The 21,396-nt window shown below is 45.2% G+C and overlaps 1 long non-coding RNA gene across 3 annotated transcripts in view; it reads right to left on the bottom strand.

Annotated features, from left to right (window-relative positions):
• LOC105240860 overlaps positions 1-17,410 on the bottom strand; it is a 113,842-nt gene extending 96,432 nt beyond the window's left edge. Inside the window, exon 1 of one of the 3 annotated variants that reach the window (XR_004620367.1) lies at positions 17,375-17,410. This is a non-coding gene — a long non-coding RNA (uncharacterized LOC105240860). Of the gene's footprint in view, positions 1-7,841; positions 7,934-12,272; positions 12,448-17,374 lie in introns of those variants that run through there. The other 2 variants (XR_004620365.1, XR_004620364.1) reach the window with 2 other exon arrangements.
• Positions 17,411-21,396: the final 3,986 nt, after the last annotated feature.

The raw sequence follows: 21,396 nt of genomic DNA, 5'->3' as shown, positions 1-21,396 counted from the left end.
TTTTAAAGACTGGTGACCTGTGATGAGACAGGACATCTTAGTGGCCAAAAATGTCACCTCTGACTTCAGAAAGACGTGCTACAAGGTTCAGCTACAAGGGTCTTGGGCAAAGCACTCCAACTCGGTACCTCTCGTTCCCCTTGCTTGTGAAATAGCACGGGTCATAATCGTAATTACCAGTAACAGTAACAGCTGATTCGGAAGAGTATCTTCGGGGTTAAACCAGACAATGCCCATCAAGGACCCGCTTTCGTGTCTGGCACATGTAAGTAACTGCTCGCTGAGTATTAGCTTGCATCATTGGTTTAGACATCTCAGGAACCCTTCCCAGTCCTCCCATTGACCACGTTACCAAGCCCGCTTTGCAAGCAAAGAACGGGGATGACAGGGGAGAGGCCAGCTCGGTTTCTAGAACTAATAAGACAACAGGAAGGAGGCAGGAAGCCGCGATCTCCTGGATGCACAGTCTACATGCACACTTTGCACGCCCACGCGCGGGCCCTGGAGAACGCCAGGAACGGGCGATGCCATCCCGGGGATTCAGAACCCTGGCGCAGATTGAGCCTCTCCGGCCACCACAGTCTGGCGCGGAGCTGCTACCTGCGCCACGGGTTGGCATAGACGCGCTTCGGGCGGCTGCAGGCGTTTCAATATCGCCGGGACATCATGCGCTGTAAAAACACAACATCATTGCTTACCGGGGGCTTATAAAAATAATTGCGATCCAGCCTGGCCTCTGTCACTAGTAATTTATCGCATAGCTCCTCTTTTTGTTAATGCAGTTTACATGAGTCAAACGAATTATATGTAAATTAGGAAGCATGTCGAGAAGTGACATGCCTAGGTGTGAATAAGATATTTTCAAATTTTGCAATTCCCCAATGGAGGCGAGTGATAGGTTCGTGATGGGAAAGGAAGGTGCTCAGATAGGAGGGCAGGAAGCGCTCCAGTTTGAGACGGCCAGGGTTAGGGTCTCCACCTCTCCTACTCCCTGCCCCAGGGTCACATCCCACCCCCCCACAGCATCCTCTGATGGCATCACCACCCCCAGCAGGTGCATGTCCTCCCCCTGCCACTGGCTTAACACCTAATGCATTTTATAATTTGGGGATTATTTTTAATCTCCTGGACAACATGGTAAATTTCTTTCCACAGGGGACTATCACAGACTCCTACCCCTTTATTCATTCAGGTACTCAGCAAGCAGGTACTTTGTTTAATATGTTCTGGATGTTTGCAGGAATAAGGCGACACAAAATGGAGTGTATTTTGCCCTGGAGGAGCTGGGGAATGAGTATCTGGATTTAGGTAGCAGTCTCCTTCCTCCAGGTACGCCTTTTGACAAACTTAAGCGGGAGGACGGTATGCTGCTACACTTAAATCCCAAATGCATCTGGAGCTGCCTGCAACTTTTTGGAGCTGTAGAACTCAGATGCCAGAAGACCTTCAGTTTCAGACTTACAGAAATGATCCATCGACCGGGGGCCTTCAGTTAAATGTGCCCAATCCTAACAAGAGGATCTGGTATAGAGTCTTTTGGCCAAGACTGTCTAGGGGTTGTTCACCCCACATCATTGCACGTCCTGTCACTGCCTGTGTGGGTCGCTGGGTGTCCCTTCACAAAGGCCCCAGTGGATATATGCCCTTCATTTATTCACCCATTCACTCTTTGCAAAACCATTACAGGACTTCAATCAGCTAACATTTTTTAATGCTTACTAATTGATAAGCACCACTCAATCAGTACTCACCTGCTCGATCCTTATAACAACCCAGTGAGGGGCACCATTATCCTCCCTATTTTGCAGGTGGGAAAGGTGAAGACAGACAGGTTTAATAATCTGCTATATGATAAGTAGCCACAAAGGGCAGTAAGATAGTTCATTCATTCTTTAAAGAAGTATTTAGTGAGCACCTACTGCTTACCAGACAGACCCTATACACAGGGGTATGGGGGTGGTGGACACACAGAAACAAACACAGGCATGTAGAGATGACTACGTCACATGCCCTGCCCTTAAGGCCGCCCCAGTCTAAGTCAGATATGGACCTGTGGCAATGTTGTGTTGGGCAACAGGTCCTGGGAGGGAAAAAAAAAAAGTGGCATTGGAACTCAGGGAAGGGAATAATAAACACCATGTTGGGAGGCTTCATAGAAGAGAAGCACTTGAGGTCACCATGAAAAGCATGGTTACAGAAATTGGGGAGACAGGCACACGGTGGTGGCCGCTTACCAGTCAGGGGTTAGAGTTCACATCCCAAGCAAAAATGCAGATTTCTGAAAGAGAAAATCTTACCCATCTCTAGCATATTCTCCAGAGTCTGACCATGGCATTCCCCTGCCAAAACCTTCCCTAGCTTTCCAGCACATTTAGAGGAAAAAACCAAAATCCTCACTCTGACCCTCAAAGCCCAGGTGATCTGGTCCTCGCTCCTCTCCTCCTGAATCCTGCACCACTGTCCAAATTGCTATTTCAGCCCCAGCCTCCCTGACCCTCCTTCTGTCACTGAAGTCATTCCACCCACCCATTCCTAAGCTCAGTGACACACACCGAAAGCATGTAACACTCTCCTGGGCGTGTGGGCCAGGGGACAGCTCCGCAAGGTACAGGCCTGGGGTTGCTCTGCGCCACGTGTCTCTCATTGTTCTGGGGCCAGCAGGCTTTCCAGAACATATTCTTCTCATGGTGATACCAGAAGCATAAGAAAGGAAGTTCCTCTGAGCAAACACATTTCAAGCCTTTGCTCATGTCACATCCACTAACATCCCACAGGGCAGAGCAAGTCACGTAGCCAAGCCCAAAGTCAAGGGGATGGAAAGTTGACAGTCCTCCATGGAAGGAGCATGGTGTATTTATTTACTGAGCAGCAATGCAGACTGTAACTGTCACCACTGCCTCCTCTCAGGACCTTAAGCATCCTGTCCTCTGTCCCCTCTGCCTTGAAGCCTCTTTCCTCTGTCCCCGCCCTCTCCTGCTCACCTGCAGAGTCAAGATTTTCCTGATCCTGGAGCAGGTCAGATCCTGCTCTACCAGGAGCCTCTGAACACCGTTCACTCTTCCTTCTCTGTGTTCCCCGAGATGGGCAGCTGCATACGGGCACCATTCAATTACAGTCTGTCTCCCCATGAGGGCAGGGACCGCATTTTCGCTCATCACGGTAACTCTCCAGTCTGTGCTTGTTGGATGAATGATCTCAACAAGTCAAGTCATGGAGGCTGTCTCCAGTCCGACTCAGCTAGTGCCAAAAGGCCTCTGGCCGGGCATGGAGCATGAGGCAGCGTGTACAGAGAAGTGGAGGGCCACGGGGAGGCCACTCTAGTGGTCGTTCATCAGAAGTGACGGTGGTCTTTTCACAAATACGTATTTGTCAGATCCTGGGGACACTGTCTCTTAGCTCTTAGCCTTAGAAAGCGAAGACTGTCTGCACAAGCCGCGTTAGCAAACGCTGTGAATTCTAACAGGGAATGGAGGGAGCGTGTAGACAGTGAATGGCAAGGGGAAAATGCAGGAAACATTACCGGGAATAAACAAATCCTCTCAGTGTGGGGCTGACTCCATTACCTCAAAATAATGGCATAAATGACAGAGTCGGTGCCATAAATTACCTCCCAGGGAGGAGAGGAGGGCACAGAAGAACTCACTCATGCCCAGAAAGCAACTCAAAATCATCTAAGTTTGAAACTGTGATATTGTTCTCAGTCAAAGGCACAGGGTCCACGGGGAGCTTGTGTTCCTTAGGACACAGAATTGAAATCAAAAGCCCTCCGCTCCCGCCAAGATTAATTACAGTAATAATAGTCCCGGCTACCCATTATCAAACACCTATTATGTGTGTTTCACAAAAATTATTTCTTCCTATTAACCACCTTCAAAAATGGACATTATTTGATTTATGAGAAATCTGATCCTCAGAAGACTGGAGTAACGTCTTTAAAGATAAACAGAGACTGAAAGAAAGAACCAGGATATAGATCCAAACATGTCGTGGTTGATAGGCCCTAAGATGGCCCCAGTAACTCCCACCTCCCAGTGTTCACACTCTGCATAATCCCGACCCTTGAGCGTGGATTGCACTTACTGACTCACTGCTCATGAAAAGAATACAGCAGCAATGGGATAGCTCTTCTGGTACTGGGTTGCGAAGATGTGGCTTCCATCTTGGGCTCATGCCCTCCCTCTCTCTCTGGCTCTCTCTCTCTCTCCCTCGGCCCTCATACCAAAAGGAGCAGGCTGCCATCTTGTGAGTAGCCCTCTGGAGAGGCCCAAATGGCGAGGAACTTTTACATATCTGATCAACTGCCAGTGACAACCTGACGCTCTCAACCCACCAGCCTGTGAGGAGCTGAATCTTGCCAATAGCCATGGGAGTGAGCTTGGAAGAAGAGTCTCCCCCATCTGGCCTTGAAGTGACTGCAATGTTAGCCAGCACCTTGATTTCAGCCTTGTGAGAGCCCTGACATCTGAGGTCCCCAGTGAAGCCACACTCAGATTCTCAACCCTTAAGAACTGTCAGGTAATAAATGTGTGTTGTTGTAAGCTGCAAATTCGGGGATAATTTGTTACACAGCAATAGACAGCTAATACACACATCTGAATCCCAAGTGCATGCTTCCAGCCCCCATAAGCCACTATTTCAGAGAGCCTTCCCTGTTATCACTGCCACTAAAGCCCCACCCCTGACCTAAAGGATAAAGTGACACCAAATGTGCCTCTGAGTTTTCGGTGGGGAATAAACAATAGCACGTATATCTCAAGCCAACTCCTGTGAAGGAAAAAGTAGTCGAGTTTACTACCTGCCAGGGTTGTACCTTCAAAGTTTTAATGAAAGTATTGTCTTTTAAAATGAGTGTTACAGGAAATTAAATGCTGCTTCAGTCTGCAAGTTCCCTTAGGGGCCCAGGTCATTAGAAGAACCATAGTGAAGGTTTTTTCAAGAAGATATCCATTCACTTATTCATCTTATACTTGAGAGCCATGATGCACCTGGCTCTGGGAGACAACACTGGCTATTTTTTAAGCCATACTTTGGGTGAAACTGGTAAGCTGGGGAATAGAGAATTATGGACGGTCTCCTGCAGAAACAGCCTTAAGCAGGGCCCTTGAGAGGAGAAGCATTAGAACCAGCCAAAGCGAGGGAAGAGGAAGAGAATTTTCTTTCCAATTAATTCACTTGCCCATCAATTCAACAAGCGTGTACTGACCACCCTCCATCGCCATCACGGAGGTCATGAGACACACAGAACAAGAAGTACTATCAAAATCAAGAAATGTAAGTGCAACATTTAGAGGATACTTAATTGACCACTTGTAGGGAGTGGGTGAGAAAAGTAACAGGAGATTAGAGAAAGCTCCCTGAATGTCAATGGGGTGGATTCTCCACGAAAGTCTCTCTGAGTAGCCAAGGCTAGATTGACCCTGCATAGGGTGACCATGATACTATCACCCAGATTCTTGAGCACAAAGGATGGAAGCACTGATAATTCAGCTTGGACAACAGGAGTGCTGTGTAAACTGTGACGATCCCAGGCAAACCAGGACACTGATCTCTTAGCTTTAAAGAACTGGCAGGGGTGAGACACAGTCTCATACGCAGACAGAATGATGTGTGTGACAGCTTTGAAGCAGAAATGATTAATTGCAAATTGTTGCAGAACTTAATACAATTATTTAAGTGTGATGGTAACAGGGCTTACTATAGAACATGCTAAAAAAATATTTGTCAAAGACAGAAGGAGAGGGAGGTTGGCTTGCTAAGAGTAAGACCCACCTTTGGAAAATAATATTCCATCAGAACCACCGAAGTTAGTGAAGTCTCTTAAAATGTTTGGCTTTGAGGGACACATGGGTGGCTCATTTGGTTATGTGGCTGGCTCCTGATTTTGGCTCAGGTCATGATCTCAGGGTGCTGGGATTGAGCCCCATGTCAGGCTCTCTGCTCAGAAGGGAGCCTGCTTAAGGATTCTCTCTCTCCCTCCACTTCTGCCTCTCCCCACCACTCTCTCTCTCTCTGTAAAATAAATAAATAAACCTTAAAATAATGTTTGACCTTGATTTGTGTCTTAGTCAACCTTTGAAATAAGCGTGAGTATCTGCAGTAGAGTGCAAAGGTCATGGCTTGGATGTGGGTCTTCAAGCACAAGTCTACCATTTAGGTTCCAAAGCTGTCTCCTCAATTATAAAAGGAGACGCAGTTGCCCCCCCCAAAGTCTCCTGTGCAGTTTAAATGAGATAATATTTCAATGGACACAGTGCTCTGGGCACACAGTCAACCTCAGCCCAACTTCCTTCTTTTTCTCTCCCCGCAAAAAATCCAAAAGCACCATGTATGCTGACATACCCTACTACGACCTTAATTCCTACGCAAACATCCTTATAAACATGAAGGAATTTTACAAAGAAAATGCAAAATAACCAAAGCCCTTCAGCCCAGGAGGGGAAAATGTCGTGGGAACAAAACCCTGCAAGGCTTCTGAAACCAAGACTCCACGAGGGGCAGCACGGTGTGCGTATTTTCACCAATGAATAAAGAGTCAAATAGATTTTCGCAAAGAAATTTGGATAATTTGACCATTTGAAGAACCACGTCGAATAGATTTTAATGGCATTTTAAGCCTTCGAAAATAAGGCTCCTTAATGTAAATGCTGACAGACCTTTAACTATAGCAAGACATCCATCGACACAGTAATAGCTTTAAGAGGGAGAGTAAAACGCCTATTTACATTTTGAGTACAAGCCTATTCCCTAAACACATTCACATTGGAATCAGATAAAAGACCAAGAGGCAGCACTGGCCTGATTGACAGATGTCACGGTGGCAGGAGGATGAACTGAGATCAATCTCTAAAACCACTATTAGTGATTGTTCTCCATTTAAAAATCAAATGTTGTTATGACCGAATTCTACTTCCTGCCTGGGAAGGCCATTTCGACTTTATACTTGCACACGCTGACCTGGAACGGGGGATGTGAAATATTGGCCAACGATTCCCAGCCAGGGATCCACAGGGATCCTTCACCAGGGATGCTGTCGGTCCATGTGCTGGGCCTTCCCAAACTCCAGCCTGACACAAAGGAGCTGTGAATAAACATTGTTCGAAAGACACCATGGAAAGAAAGAACGCAGGAGAACACCTCCTGCAAGGAGTCCTGTTCCCTCCTTCTTCTGTGTTAGCTCCTGTTCCTAAGGGGATAGCAAGCCCCCAGACTCCATTTTCTAGGAGCGAATTCACAGCTGAAATGGGCTCTCTCAACTTCAGCTTGGGAAACTGAGTCCACAGAGCAGGGGAGTTCTGCACACAGAATCACCAGCCAGAAAAAAAATGAGCCAAGCAGGCACTGGGGCCCCAGGCTCCCATCTATGCAGACCGTGCTGTCTCGGGCACCCAGCCCTCCAGACCCTGAGCCATATCCTGGCTCTGCAGCGCCAGCCCGAGTTCCGCCTCTGTCTTGAGGAGTGCCATTCTGAATCCCAAATGTGCCAGCCTTATTACCATCATCAACAGACTTCTTAATGAAGCTGCCAATACTGTCAATGGCATCTTTAATGACACTTCATAAAGAAAAAGACTTCTGCAACCCCTCTTACATCGCCATTTGGTTCCTTTGCTTTACGGCAGACTTAAAATGCTCTCTGAATAAAGACAACAACAGTAATAATAATAATGAAATAATAGAAGCTAATATTGATTGAATTCCAATCCTGGGTCAGGTACTGTCAAATGTAACGTGGAATAACTAGTCCAAATAAATATGGACGGAAGAGACTGCCAGCCAGACACACTTTCTGGACTTAGGAGCCAAGCCCTGCCCCGCTCAGTGTGAGATGCTGATTTGCTTACCCCGTCCTGGTGCTTGTGTCGTGCCGGGTACTGCACATCCCATTTCTCTAATCCCTGTTAGAGTCCTTCAAGGACTGAGGCACTAGTGTCCCTGGTTCTGGAGGAACAATAATAATAATAACAATAACAATAATAATAATAAGGCATAGGGAGATCAAGGCAGCATGTCCAAGGTCAGCGAGTGGACGATGGGCAGAATCAGAATTAGAACCCACATCATTCCATTTCCCAAGCCTTATCGCTGCCCCTGATGACACCAAGGGCTCCTCTACCAAACTTCCGTACTACCAGGTGGATGGGCCAGGAGTGTCCCACGAGGTGACATGGTTGGAGAAGCAGAGCAAACATTTCTCTCCTGACTCTGAAACAAACACCAAAGACACAGTCCCATCTGAAACTGGCAAGATTGCATGGAGAAACCAGATCACAGATGGCCTTGATGACCCCTCCTGCTCTTTTTAATACCTTAAGATGGAGCAGACTTCTATGGGCTAACCATTTTTATCAAACATGTTCTTCTAAGAAGAAAAGAGATGTCAAAGTTTAAACAGTAACACAATTCCTAAATGGGGGACAGCTTTATGTCCCTAACTTTCCAGAATGAGATGCCTACCACCGTCATCAACATTCTAAGGGAGGGGGAGACCGAGCCTTAGCAGGTAGTTAGCCTGGGGCATCTGTGAAAGGGGCATGGGCTTCGAAGAGCATTCGGTCCACGTGTGGGGCCCGGCTTTGCTGCCCACCAGCCAGGTAATCTGAGAATGAGCCAAGCTCTCTGAACAAAGCCCAGTCTTTTCATGGGTGGAACAGGAAATGACAGCATAAGAGGGGATGTCCAGAATTCTGGATACCTTGGGGGTGGCTTGTCACTGGGGGTAACTGGCTGGGCTCTGGGGCCTGCAGCCCAAGTACCACTTTCTGTGGCTGAGAGGCATTGAAAAATTACTTCACCTCCCTTGGTTTTCCTCATCTACACAATAAAGACAAGAGTAGGCTACATCAGGGCTGTGAGGCTAAGATATAGGAACATATATAATGAGCTTAACACGGAGTCATCAGTGATTGCTAACAGGAATCTTCTCGGCTTCATACTGTTGGCCTTGATTTGGCTCATATGTTTGGTTCACTTCATAACCCTTCCATCTGATTCTAATGCAAAGAGGTTCTGTGTGCAAAATCACGTACAGTTGACCCCTGAGCAAAAGGGGTTCGAACTGCATGGGTCCACGTATATGTGGCCCTGTCCCGTTTTTTACAAGGGCAGTACTCTAAATGTATTTTCCCTCCCTTATTATTTTCTTATTTGTTTATTTAAATTCAACTGGCCAATGTATAGTACATCAACGGTTTTTGGTTTAGTGTTCAATGATTCATCAGTTGCTTATAACACCCAGTGCTCATCACATCACATGCCCTCCTTTATGCCCATCACCCAGTTACCCCATCCCCCCACCCACCTCCCTTTCCACAACCCTCAGTTTGTTTCCCAGAATCAAGAGTCTCTCATGGTTTGTCTCCCTCTCTGATTTCTTCCCATTCAGTTTTCCCTCCCTTCCCCTATGACCCTCTGCACTATTTCTTTTCTTTATGATTTCCTTAATGATGTCTTCCTTTCTCTAGCTTAATAATGCTTTCTTTTATTATAAGAAAACAGTATATAATGCATATAACATGCAAAATATGTGTTAATTGACTGTTTATGTTACTGGTAAGGCTTCTGGTCAACCATAGGCTATTAGTGGTCAAGTTGGGAGGTAGTCAAAAGTTATACACAAAATTTCGACAGAGCAGAGAAGGGGCACGCCTGACCTCTGCATTGTGTATATGTATATATGAAAACTACTAAGGCTCAGAATGTGCCACTGTACTTGAAATCCAATTTGAAAATCCTTCTCTACCAGCCCAGCACCATACGTCACCATTGAAGCTGAAATTGGCTGACTGACTAACTGATGCCTGAAAGGATCTGATACCATTGCCCTTCTTCAACAGATCTCATGTAAAAATGTCTTTAAAAATTATATTTTTGGGGCACCTGGTTGGCTCAGTCAGCTAAGCATCTGCCTTCGGCTCAGGTCATGATCTCAGGGTTCTGGGACTGAGTCCCACATCGGACTCTCCGCTCAGCAGAGAGTCTGTTTTCCCTCTCCCTCTACCCCTCGCCACCCTCACCCCCCGCTCGTGCTCTCTATCTCTCTCTCTCAAATAAATAAATAAAATTACATTTTTCTCCAGTTTCATCATTGAAGTGCCGATGGCCTTCCTATTATTTAGTGGTAGAAACAGTTTTTTTAAAACCACAGAGCAAAGCTGTACAAATAAGAACTTCACATATTTTTCTTCTGGCTAAACAAATCTCTACATTGGTTCCTCTCAAATGTTAGGAGGGAAAACATTTGGTACAGAGGCTTTTAATAAAATGAGAGATGAAAAAGAAGGAAGAGCAGAGCAATAGTGAAAAGAAGAGTTTGGGGGCCCAGTGATGCACCTCTCGCTTTGGAATGTTTCTCTTCCTACTCCCTGAAGTTCCCGTTTCTCATGTGACCCTCAATGGTCACTTTAAAGTTCTCTGAAAGCAGCACAGTGGTCTTTATGGAGGTATCACCCGTCACACCTCTCCCACTGGGGCCGTGCATCTGCTCAGAGCTCAGGAAGGCAAGGGTGGTTCACCGCTCTGTCTTACAGATGCCCAGATTGCAGCTCAGACAGGGTGGGGACTGCCTCAGGGCCCCGTGGCTCCAGTGCCAAAAGCTGCTGCTCAAACCACTCACGTTTCTAAGGTCACACCATGAAGTCACACTGTCTGGGTCACAGACGTCACTTCGCAAATCTAAACCACAAGACGGTGACATTAAGTGTAACCCTCAGACACCAAGGTGCAGAAAATTGCAACAGCATCTAACAGCAGACGCAGGGGCTGAAGGGAAGCAAGAGAACAACCAAAGAGCCAACACCAGCCTTCTCACAGTTGGGGCATTATGAGTGGCCTTTCTTTCCTGACTTCTGTGGTATAAAATATTAACAAAGATGGTCATATGCCTGTAATAAAACAAATGTATTTGCAATTCATTTTCTCTTTTGCTCTGTGGGTTCCCCAGAAGTTGTTTGGAATCAACTAGGACGTTATAGAAAGTTAAACAAAGCCCCTCGGTTTTCTAAAACAATCCGTTCGGCACTTTTATAGTGCCTATTACATCTGCAGACCAAGACCAGGCAGCTTGCAGGGCTGCAGGCTAGGACAGGACCTGTCCCTTTGTGATAGAGCTGAGGGGACAGCAATTACATAAAGCAATCAATTACAGGTAGTCCAAGACAATAAATAATCAAATGTTCAAGTCAACCTTGTGGAAGGCGAGCTATCCTGTTCAGGCAGCGTAGGGCAGCATTTCTCACCGGCAACCCGTGATTCTTCGGTGAACCTGCCCAGCCAACAGGTTCGAGGGGTTTCTGAAGAATTCCCAATTTACCATATGCATCCCATCAGACTGTTACTTCCTAATGCAGTGTTTTTTCCAACACCACTTCCAAGTTCTCAGAGTTGTATTGTACTAATAAGTAGTGATTTTGGAGTCTCTAAATGTTAGACTGTATAATGAAAAAGGGCAAGGAAGTGTTTTTAAATACCAATGAATTCCAGCATGCTGGGCTGCCAGAAGTCTGGTCTCTACCTCCGGTTTCCAGCCCAAGTGCTTGGGATTCGCACGTGTCAGAAGCTGGTGAGTAGAGGCGGGGTCCTCCAACCTTCCTCGCGGGGTCCTGAGGAGTCTGGGCTGTCGGGAAGCCTGCCCACCTTGGTGAAGCCAGCTGGCCTTGAGTCCCTGCACAGAAGTCCTAAGTAGGTGCTCCCTGGACTTCTCCTCAGCAGCCCCACCCTTCATTCTCTCCGTGGCTCAATTTTAAAGAAAGCAGCAGCCCTTGGGTGCATTTCAAAGGGATATTCCCTTGCAGGACAGCTGGAAACATTGACAGAAGGAACTTTTTAAATGTATGAGATGAGGAATGGTGTGAGGAACCAGGAATTTTTATTCTGGGAACAACCTATAGCGATCAACTTCGTAGTTCCAAAGTATCGCCGTAGGGAATTTGCTACTGCCAGCCCACTAAATGGTGGCCTCTGTCCAGGCACTGCACGATTGACGTAACCCTTATAGCATCTCTAGGGAGACAAGGAGTCCACTCTACCCAACCTTGCAAATGGGGAGGTCAGGAGCAGTGGGTGGGCCCCTGAGTTGGCCACCAACTGCCATGTAGCAAACCACCACAAACTTACTGGCTTAGAAAAAATCAACAATCATTCATTTTGCTCACAGATCTGAAGTCGGGCCTGGCTGGGTGAGGACTGCTGATCTCTGCTCCATGAGGCTTCATCGGGGTGGCTCCTCTGGGACTGGACTTGAAGAGCCACTCCCCATGTGGTTAGCAGGTGCGTACCTGAGCTAGGATCCCCGCAAGGGGCCTCTGTTCCTCTACAAATGAGGCGCTCATGGATCCTCTTTGAGTTCTTCATGGCATGGTGCCTGGGAGCCAAGAGCAGGAGTGTCAAGAGACCAGGGCAAAAGCAGCAAGATTCCTTATGATCTAGCCTCACCTGTCCCAGAACACTGCTTCCACCCGGTTCTGGCGGTAGAGCAAGTCCCTACGGCCAGCCAGGTTCAAGGGTAGGGAAACTAGGCTCCATCTCTCAGCGGGAGAAAGAGCCAGGCCTTCGCAGCCAGTTTTGTTCTATACGGTGCCCTAAGGTAACATTGCGGTGCAGTTACTAGAAAATAAAATGGATCCTGGAGACTCAAAAATAGCATATAGAGAGCTTTCCACATGCTTCTCCACCCACGGTGTCGTTCGGCCTTGTTTTTTAACTGCTCTGAGACTTGGGGTCCCCCCTGTAGCCCACCTTTAACAGCACAGGAGTCATGTGATCCTCTGCACCCAGCCCCACTCGATGGCTAGCTTCCCTCGCTGTCCCTTCATGCCATTTGGGACCCACCCAGAATATGACCACACCCCGAGCCACCTGGCAGTCCAGGCAGGGCCTAGACGGACTGTAGGACGACTCGGGATGTTCAGCCTGCGGTGTGTTGTACGGCGTAAGAGGACATGAATTAGCTGTTTTATGAGAAACTCAATTTCCTTATTACAGGGCAAACAGCCACTGTTCTATTCTAACTAACTAGACGGATTCAATTAACGGTACTAAATACAGTTCCTACTTGAAAATAACTTCAGTTTACTGCTTCCACAAACCTCATTACATTTGATTAAACAAAATACATAGTAATAGACAAAAGATGTTGCAAACTTTTGGCCACGGCCCATTGACTAGGGGCCCGCAGCGTCCGGCGGGGAGGAGGAGTTAGCGGTGTGGGCTGTGAAGCCCGACAGAGCACTGTGAATTCTACTTCTCCTCCCCACGGTCCTGGGACCCGGAGCTCAGACCCCCCCCTTACTTAAGAAGAGGGAAGAGTGGGGCATGTGGGTGGCTCAGGCGATTGAGTGTCCGACTGTTGATTTTGGCTCAGGTCATGATCTCAGGGTCATGAGATCAAGCCCCGCGTCGGGTTCCACGCTCAGTATAAGGTCTACTTGAGATTCTCTCTCTCCACTCCCTCTGCCTCTCCCCCTGCCCCTGCTCTCTCTCTCTCTAAAATAAATAAATAAAATCTAAAAATAAAATAAAAAGAGGGAAGAGTGCCCACTTCCAAGAACTGTCATGAGGAGGGAACGAGAATATCACATCGCTATGGGATGAGTTGTGCCGTCCCACCCAGATTCCTATGTTGCGGTCCTCGCTATGACTGTGCTTGGAGAAGAGGTCTATGAGGAGCTGATAAATGCTAAGTGAGGTCAAAAGGGTGGGCTGATCCAATAGGGCTGATGTCCTTCTCAAGAGGAAGAGACGCTGGAGACCGTTCACTCCCACTCACACTCTCTCCATGCACAGAAAGGCAAGGCCACACAACGACACGGTGAGAGGGTGCAGTCCCCAAGCCAGGAATATTCCAGCACCTTGATCACAGACTTGTAGGCTCCAGGACTATGAGAAAATAAGTGCACAGTGTTAAGCCAGCTAGGCCATGGTGTTTTGTTACACAGCAGGAGCTGACTAAGGTGTACATGGCATGGCCAGTACAGTCCGGGGCACATAACGAGGCTGGAGAAACTCTTCAGCAGTTGCTCCACTGTGTATGTTCTAAGTTCCCCTCTTGTGACATTTTGGAACTAGGCTATGTCCAGAATACCCTCTCCGGGAGAGGCGAGCATTAAAGAAAAGGAACACCGTCACCAAAAAGATAAACACAAAAAGAACCAAAACCAGTGTGTTAGCATGCTCACTGGCCTCTCGACTGAAGCAAATGGAAGGCAGGAGCTGCCACGTTCAATTTTGTTTCCGCTCTGCCCAGCACAGGGCCTGGAGCATGCTCAGCGGACATGGGTCAATGACTAATGATGAAAGAAAAGAGCCCAGTGGAATTCTACTGGGCAAGCAGGAAAATGACTTCTCTTTGGTTGGATTCAATTCTACTCAATTACACAAATACTTTTCAAAGTCTTTCTGCTCTACAAGAACTCAGGATCAATTAAAAAAAAAGTCCCTGTCCTCAAGCAGAGAAAGAGGAAATAGAACCACTTATCAGAAAACAAGACAAGGGATGCTACAGAAGGTTTTCAGGTGCTCAGGAACCCACAGGAGGGAACAGTCAAGGTCTCCTTAGAAAGAATAGAAAAACCAAGTTTCAGGACATTCAGGGTTGAGCCTTAAAAAAATGGGTCAGGAATATCAACCAGCATTTACAAAAATGTCCACAAACATTGGTAAACAACTCAGCCCTGCAACTAATTAATACAGGGTTGGGTCTGCTTGCAAACAGAAAAGAAATATGTCCATAGATCTTGCCCTGATCTGTCTTTATTGTTGAAGTGAGAAATAATTGTAGAAAAAACAAATTCCCAGGGGAGCAACTTGGGGTAGGATTCACAGCCAACCCAGGCTGTCCAAGCACAAACACATGGGGCCACTGCAGATTCTGACATGGCTCTGGGGAAAGGGCCCAGGGCGTCCCATGTCCCACTGTGTCCTCACCACGTAGCAACAGGGCTGGGTGTGCAGTAAGTCCTTGATGAATGGATGGATCGGTGAATGGACGGGCCAGCTTGCTCTAATGAGAGGTTGCTGACTTTCCTTCCCTGTTCATCCCGGTTCCCCTGCCCCTTTGGGGAACCTAGTATAGGGCTCCTCCTGTGACAGGTGCTTCCCTGACCTTTGGGCGTTTGGTGACTGGAGTCAGTGGTCAAGGCAAACTACAGCCTTCATGAGGTGACAATAACCTTACTAAGTGGAGTATACCCTTTATGTCCAGTAGGTTTCTGCTCTTTAATCAATTTTAAGCTGTTTTTCATCATTGCCTTCTTTCAGCTAAATTCTGAATCAGCCACAATTGTTTTAAAAAGGAAAGCAGATGCTGTAGTGCAAAGAGCATTGGTTTGGAGCCCAGACAGTTGGAGCCCTCCTCCAGGAACCCCACTTAGCAGCTATGCAACCTTGAATGCGTCCCTAACACTTCCTTCTTCTGTCCAGGACCTGGAAAACGGAAAGCATGCAAATTTCTTGCCATTCTGCCATGAGCATCAGGTGGGAACGTGCAAATGAAGCATCCGGCACATAGTAGGAGCTTTAAAAACTCTAACTCCCTTCCCTCTTCCCCATGGCCCCTTCACAACTCTACCCTCGCTTCCACTAGCAACAGACGTAAGGGGGCTTTTCCGCCCGGAATGTTTATTAAAAAACATTCTTGGGCGGGAGGGGAACAGCAAAAACAGTGGACGTATGAGGGAGGACGTGACCCCGCTGTTCACCTGGGAAATCCGGCCTTGTCTGTAACTGCTGGTCATTTAAAACCAACAATTTCGCAGGAAGTTCAGGTAGATCGGAGTTCCCAAAAAAGCTTCTGGCTGTCCATGCCAACTGGCAGCCTATTTGTGCCTCTTTCATATTCTGATGCAAATTTCCCAAGCTCCCTTCTTGGAATGAAAATATTAGCACGTGTACTTGGGGAAGTGTGGACTGACAGGCAGACCCTCCCTCCACACTTGACGGCGGGGCTCCGTACGGGGCACCTTCTCTTTCCCAAAATATTTATCACTACACCCTACACAATAAAAACGGACTGAACCACTGTGAATCTTGCCGGTTCCCGGACTGAGACACACGAAGACTCATTGTGAGGAGCACAGCAATAGACAAACAGGGCTTTTGTTAAAATTCATACATAATCAAAACAAATTGAATATCCACCCTTATTTCCTTAGGGAGCAGCGCTATAATGATTAATGCTTGACAATGATATTTAATTAAAGCTTATTTACTTTATAAATACTTTCCGAGTATTTTTCCTGTGGTATACCAAGCGTTCACATTCCAACATAATCTAACACATCATAGATGAAGACAAGGGTTATAATAACAAGAAGAAACTCACATCAACATCAGGCAGAGCTTGGAAACATTTTTTACAATAAGGAATATTTGCTGTGCGCAAATTTGAAAACAATTTGATTCTTGAGGCCTGTAGTGTTGTCTCTGTCTCTCTCTGTCTCCGTCTCTCTCTCTTTCTCAAAACATACATCACACAGACAAAAACATATCCCCTCAAATGTGCGTCTACGATTTTTTTTTCACCTATTTTTGTTGCAAAAGTCCTCATTCCCTCCAACCCAGCCTCAGGCTTCTGACATACTTAACCCTGAAATTTTCAGCTTCAGTATGTTCTTGCCTAAAAATCTAGAGAGAGAATCGGCACATAGATCTAACCCAAATCTCACACCAGAAATCTCAGTCCTGTTTCTCAGGTACGAGTACAGGATGAAGAAAGTCATATTATGAAATTTCATTCTGGAAATTTACCTTACATCTCTAAGACTTTCCCCCAAATTCCAACCGATTGGGTCTAATCTTATAGTATCAGTTAGTGATCTTTAGTGTAACTGAAATTCTTATCCTTCCCAATTAGAAGAAATTTGCTTTTATTTGTGCCGTTTCTGGGAAAGGCACAACAAACCATTTATTCACTTCAAAAAGAGGTTCCAAGGCAGACTTTGGAAAACAACCATTTTTAAATTCAAAAAAAAAAATGTGTTTTCTAATTTGTCACTAAGGTCAGGTCGCCATAGAAATAACTAGAATGAGATGGAGAATAAGCATGCATTCTGGCTCACTACAGAAAGCATCAAGTTCTTTACACTTTGCTTCTAGACCCATCGCCTAAATAAACAGCAGCATTCTTGTCCTTTGAAATGAAACAGAATTTACGCACCCACCTGAGGAGGAGAGAAAGCCCAGCCTCCCCCCACCCCCGCAGGAAGCCGATACACGGATTCCTAAGGGGGCTGCTCAGCTAGCCCATGCGAAATGCTGGCCACCTGTGGTCCTACCGCGTGCCAGCCATCATAGAAACCATGTCATCGACATTCTTGCCAATAAGGATAGTGCCCACTCTCCCCACGGAATTTCTGAAGGTCCCCATTCCTGATGAACTTACCTAATTCAAAACTCACATCATATGGGTGGGTAATGCTGACAAAAGATGGCAGGCGTGTCATTTTGCCAGATTAAGAAGGGGGCGTGACGTAACCGCGGAGTCTGTAGGGCGCACTAGTCTCTTGACGGGACAAACGTAAAATCCTCTGCTTCTTTACATTTCAAAATGTACATTTTTCCCCCTGATTCACATGCTCTCCACTTAAGATGTAGTGAACATTATTCGTGTTTTAAGTGAAACTGTCTAAATTTGCATAACTGCAATGGGCATACTTGTCCTTGACCCGCTGCCTGAGTAGTCCCATTTTACAGATGAAGAAAGGCTTAAATGAGATGAATCTTTTTAAGAGGAAATTAAAGAGAGTTGGGGATATAAACCCAGGGCCAAACCCCCGGGGGCACTATTCCGTGCATTGGAAATAAAATCAGATTAGCTTTAGGTCTGCCAACACTGGAGCCAAAGACACACAGAGGACGCTGGTGAGCTGTCAGTTTGGAACCACATTAACCCACAAGAGGAGTTCTTTCTGTAGGTATCAATGACATCTGGCTTTCAAATCTAGAAGGTAGCTAGAAATGAACTGAATTTATTCGATTCTGTTTTTAATTCATGAAAAATATACCACTCTCTCTGTTCTACATGAGTTAATATTCCAAATAGGGTGCTTGCTTTTATTTCTTATCATAATGACGAAAGTGTATTTTATAACAAGGTGTTCTATTGCTTTCTAACGGTTCAGCCTGCATGTGTACATAAATGTTAAATGAGTTGGAGAGACATTAAAGCCAATTTTAATGCTTTTAAAACCAAAGGTGACATCCATTTAGGTTGGCTTTCTAATAAATTCTGATTTTTTTTCATTTGGGGAAAAATATATAATTGCTAAGTTTATGCAATTTAACAAGGTATTTTTAGCCTCAGAATAATAAATCCCTTTTAAATCGATGGGCTTTGTACTTATTACAAAGAGTTAATAATATAAGGCAGGCAAAAAGTAAGTGCCGTTTTTAAATGCCTTATTGATAAGTTGAGACCAAGAGTTATACCAACAGAGAAACTGTGAAGAAGGAGAATAGTGATGAAGTTAAAATATAAACAAATATATAATGCCACTTTGCAGGATTAAGTGCACTATCTAAAAGAAAAATTTAAGGAAATAATTTAAATAAATGGTATAATAAGATCCTTTTAAGAGACAGCTGTTCAGATCCATATTTAGATTCACGTTCTTTTATCCATTCTATGAATAACAACCAGCTTTTGTTATTTCCTTACATGAAACCATTTTTAAAATAAATTTCAAGTGTTATAAATCACTCAGAATGTACGTACCCCTAATTCATGCAGTTTTATTGCCACTAAGGAAATCACCATTCTTTTACACTTTGTATCTCTCTTTTTCTCCAAGTCACTTCTTGATTGCAGGAGCCTGGATAGTTAAAGGTGGTTGTTTTGTTTTGTTGTGTTGTGTTGTGTTGTGCTTTTAAATATCATTATTGGGAACTCACCTTTTCAAATCAAAATGTTTTAACATTTTTCAAAGGGAGAAATTTCAAACCCTTGGTAAATGTTCTGTACAGAGCTCTAATAAGTAAGTTGATAGACATATAAATATCTATATATTTCAAATACCGTTTTATATGATTTTATGAAGATTTAAAGGGCCTTCATTTTGCAAAAAAAGCAATTTTGCAGGCCATTAGTCCATAATACAAATGAGTCTCTTTGGCATATTAAAGAAAAAAGGAAAAGTGTTCAACAACCAAGGTATTGACACTTTAAGAGTGGGATCGACAAATGTACACTGTTTCATTTCCATGCGGCACCGTGCTCACGTACTCGATAATGTGTTTCCATAATGCGAAGACTGCAGCTCACACATAAACGCACACGATTGTACAAGCACACTGCGATGTGTGGGCTCTCTTGCGCACTAATACACACACACAGGCAAACAAATCAATAACACAAAGTCCACAATGAGCCATAATGCATGACCTGTGACTACAGTAGAAATAATGTGTTCCATTCATAGACAGCTGAACCAATCCATTGACATATCAGTAACCCTGCTTACTAATGAATCCTGGAGTAATAATTCATGTGTTTAAGTGTTGGGAAGAAGGAGTGACAGAGAAGCCAACTGTCCCTGTTTGCCCGGGATCTAGGGGGTTCTCAGACATGGCAGCTCCAGTACCCAAGCTGGGAAAGGCCCTGGGCAAACTGGTACAAGTTGATAAGCCTAAAAAGCTGTTGGGAATCAATTTTGGTTGGTACAAGGGCCACTGAGAGAATAAACTGGAAAAAATAATAACGGTCTAGAAAAAAAACAACAAACCTGAAAAAAGAATGATTTGAATGTGTTGTCTAACAAGAAAGTTTACCAGAAGTGAAGGAAATTTACCTTTAACAGAGGCTTTTGGTCTTCAAAAATGGAAAGGTCCTCAGCCTCAAAGCAGAATAGAAACTTCAAATAATTCACAATTTCTAATACCACTTCATGTGAAAATGGGTCGTTTCATTTTCATTGAGAAAGTTTCTGAAAAGAATGGATTCAGTGGGTCCGAGATATTTTAATAGCATTTTTGAATGTGTTGGGTGAGGAGTCAAAAAATGTTTAATTTTACCCTGGCTAATGCAGATCTTAAAATGCTGAAAATGACAATGGTACAAAATCGTAACTGGGGGGGAAAAATGTCAGATCAATTTCACAAGAGATTACAGTAAAATTTTTAAAAATTAGACCAAATTCCTGCCTTAAATCAGTGAATGATTAAGACAAGGGTGCCAATGAAATCTGATGAAACCGCTCCAGAAGCAGGCTTTTGAAATGTTACCCCCATAAAAAGAGCCCATAAAATTAATCTACCTGGACGCTTTCCATGTTAAATCAGCACAGAAATAACTTTCAAGCACTTAGGACATTAGTTATAAAATGCATGGTGTCTAGTTGTTCACAAACACAGATCCATGATGCTGAGAACTTGAATCTCTCTAGCCCAACACAGACAAGAACTGAACAAGGGATGTCTTTCAGAAACACCTGCGATTGTGCTCATTAGAAAGAATAGCATCAGAAATCCAGAAGAGGGGGGGAAAGTTGGAAATCCCCCAAATCATTTTAGATCACCAGAACTCGTATATCCCTTCCACTATCAAAAATAAATAATATAGGGGCGCCTGGGTGGCTCAGTCAGTTAAGCGTCTGCCTTCAGCTCAGGTCATGATCCTGGAACACCAGGTTCAAGCCCCATGTCTGGCTCCCTGCTTGGCGGGGAGTCTGCTCCTCCCTCTCTCTCTACCCCTCCCCCTGCTCCTTCTCTCTCACTCTCTCTCACTCGCTCTCTCAAATAAATAAATAAAATCTTTAAAAACAAAATAAAATAGAATAAATGATATCACTCTGGTCCCCCGTACCACTTATTTAAACTTGGCACATGCTGTACCAGTCTGTGTATACCAATACCACCCTATTGGTACAGAGTGTTCATACCCCGTTTAAAGGATGACTGGAGGCTTCGGGAGGTCTGGTGGCTTGCCTGAATGGGGCTAGATATGCCCAGGGGGAAAAGATTAATTGCCCAGTGATGTGATTATCACAGGACAGCTGCCTCGGAGGCAAACTTCCCACCCTGAAATTGATAGGAGAAAATAATGAAAGAGAGAATCTTAGCTTCCGTCAGACAGACCCCAGTTGAAATTCCAGCTCTTCACCTGGATACTTACATGTAATAAACAAGTCACTTAACCTCTCCAAGCATCCCTGCCCCCAGTTTTGTTTCATGTAAAACAGGACCACCAGGTTGTTCAAAGTTAAGCCTAGAATTACTCTATGATTCAGAAACTCCATTCCTGTGGATATACCCCCAAGCAACGGAGCAGGGACGCAAACAGATTGCTGTGCACCCATGTTCCCAGCAGCTTTATTTGCAAGAGCCAAAAGGTGGAAATGACCCAGGTGCCCATCCACGGAGGAAGAGATAAACAAAATGTGGTCTACCTATACAACGGAATATTATTCA

Source organism: Ailuropoda melanoleuca, chromosome 14 (genome assembly GCF_002007445.2).
Source record: "Ailuropoda melanoleuca isolate Jingjing chromosome 14, ASM200744v2, whole genome shotgun sequence".
Lineage (NCBI taxonomy): Eukaryota > Metazoa > Chordata > Mammalia > Carnivora > Ursidae > Ailuropoda > Ailuropoda melanoleuca.
This window is presented reverse-complemented; position numbering and strand designations above follow the sequence as displayed.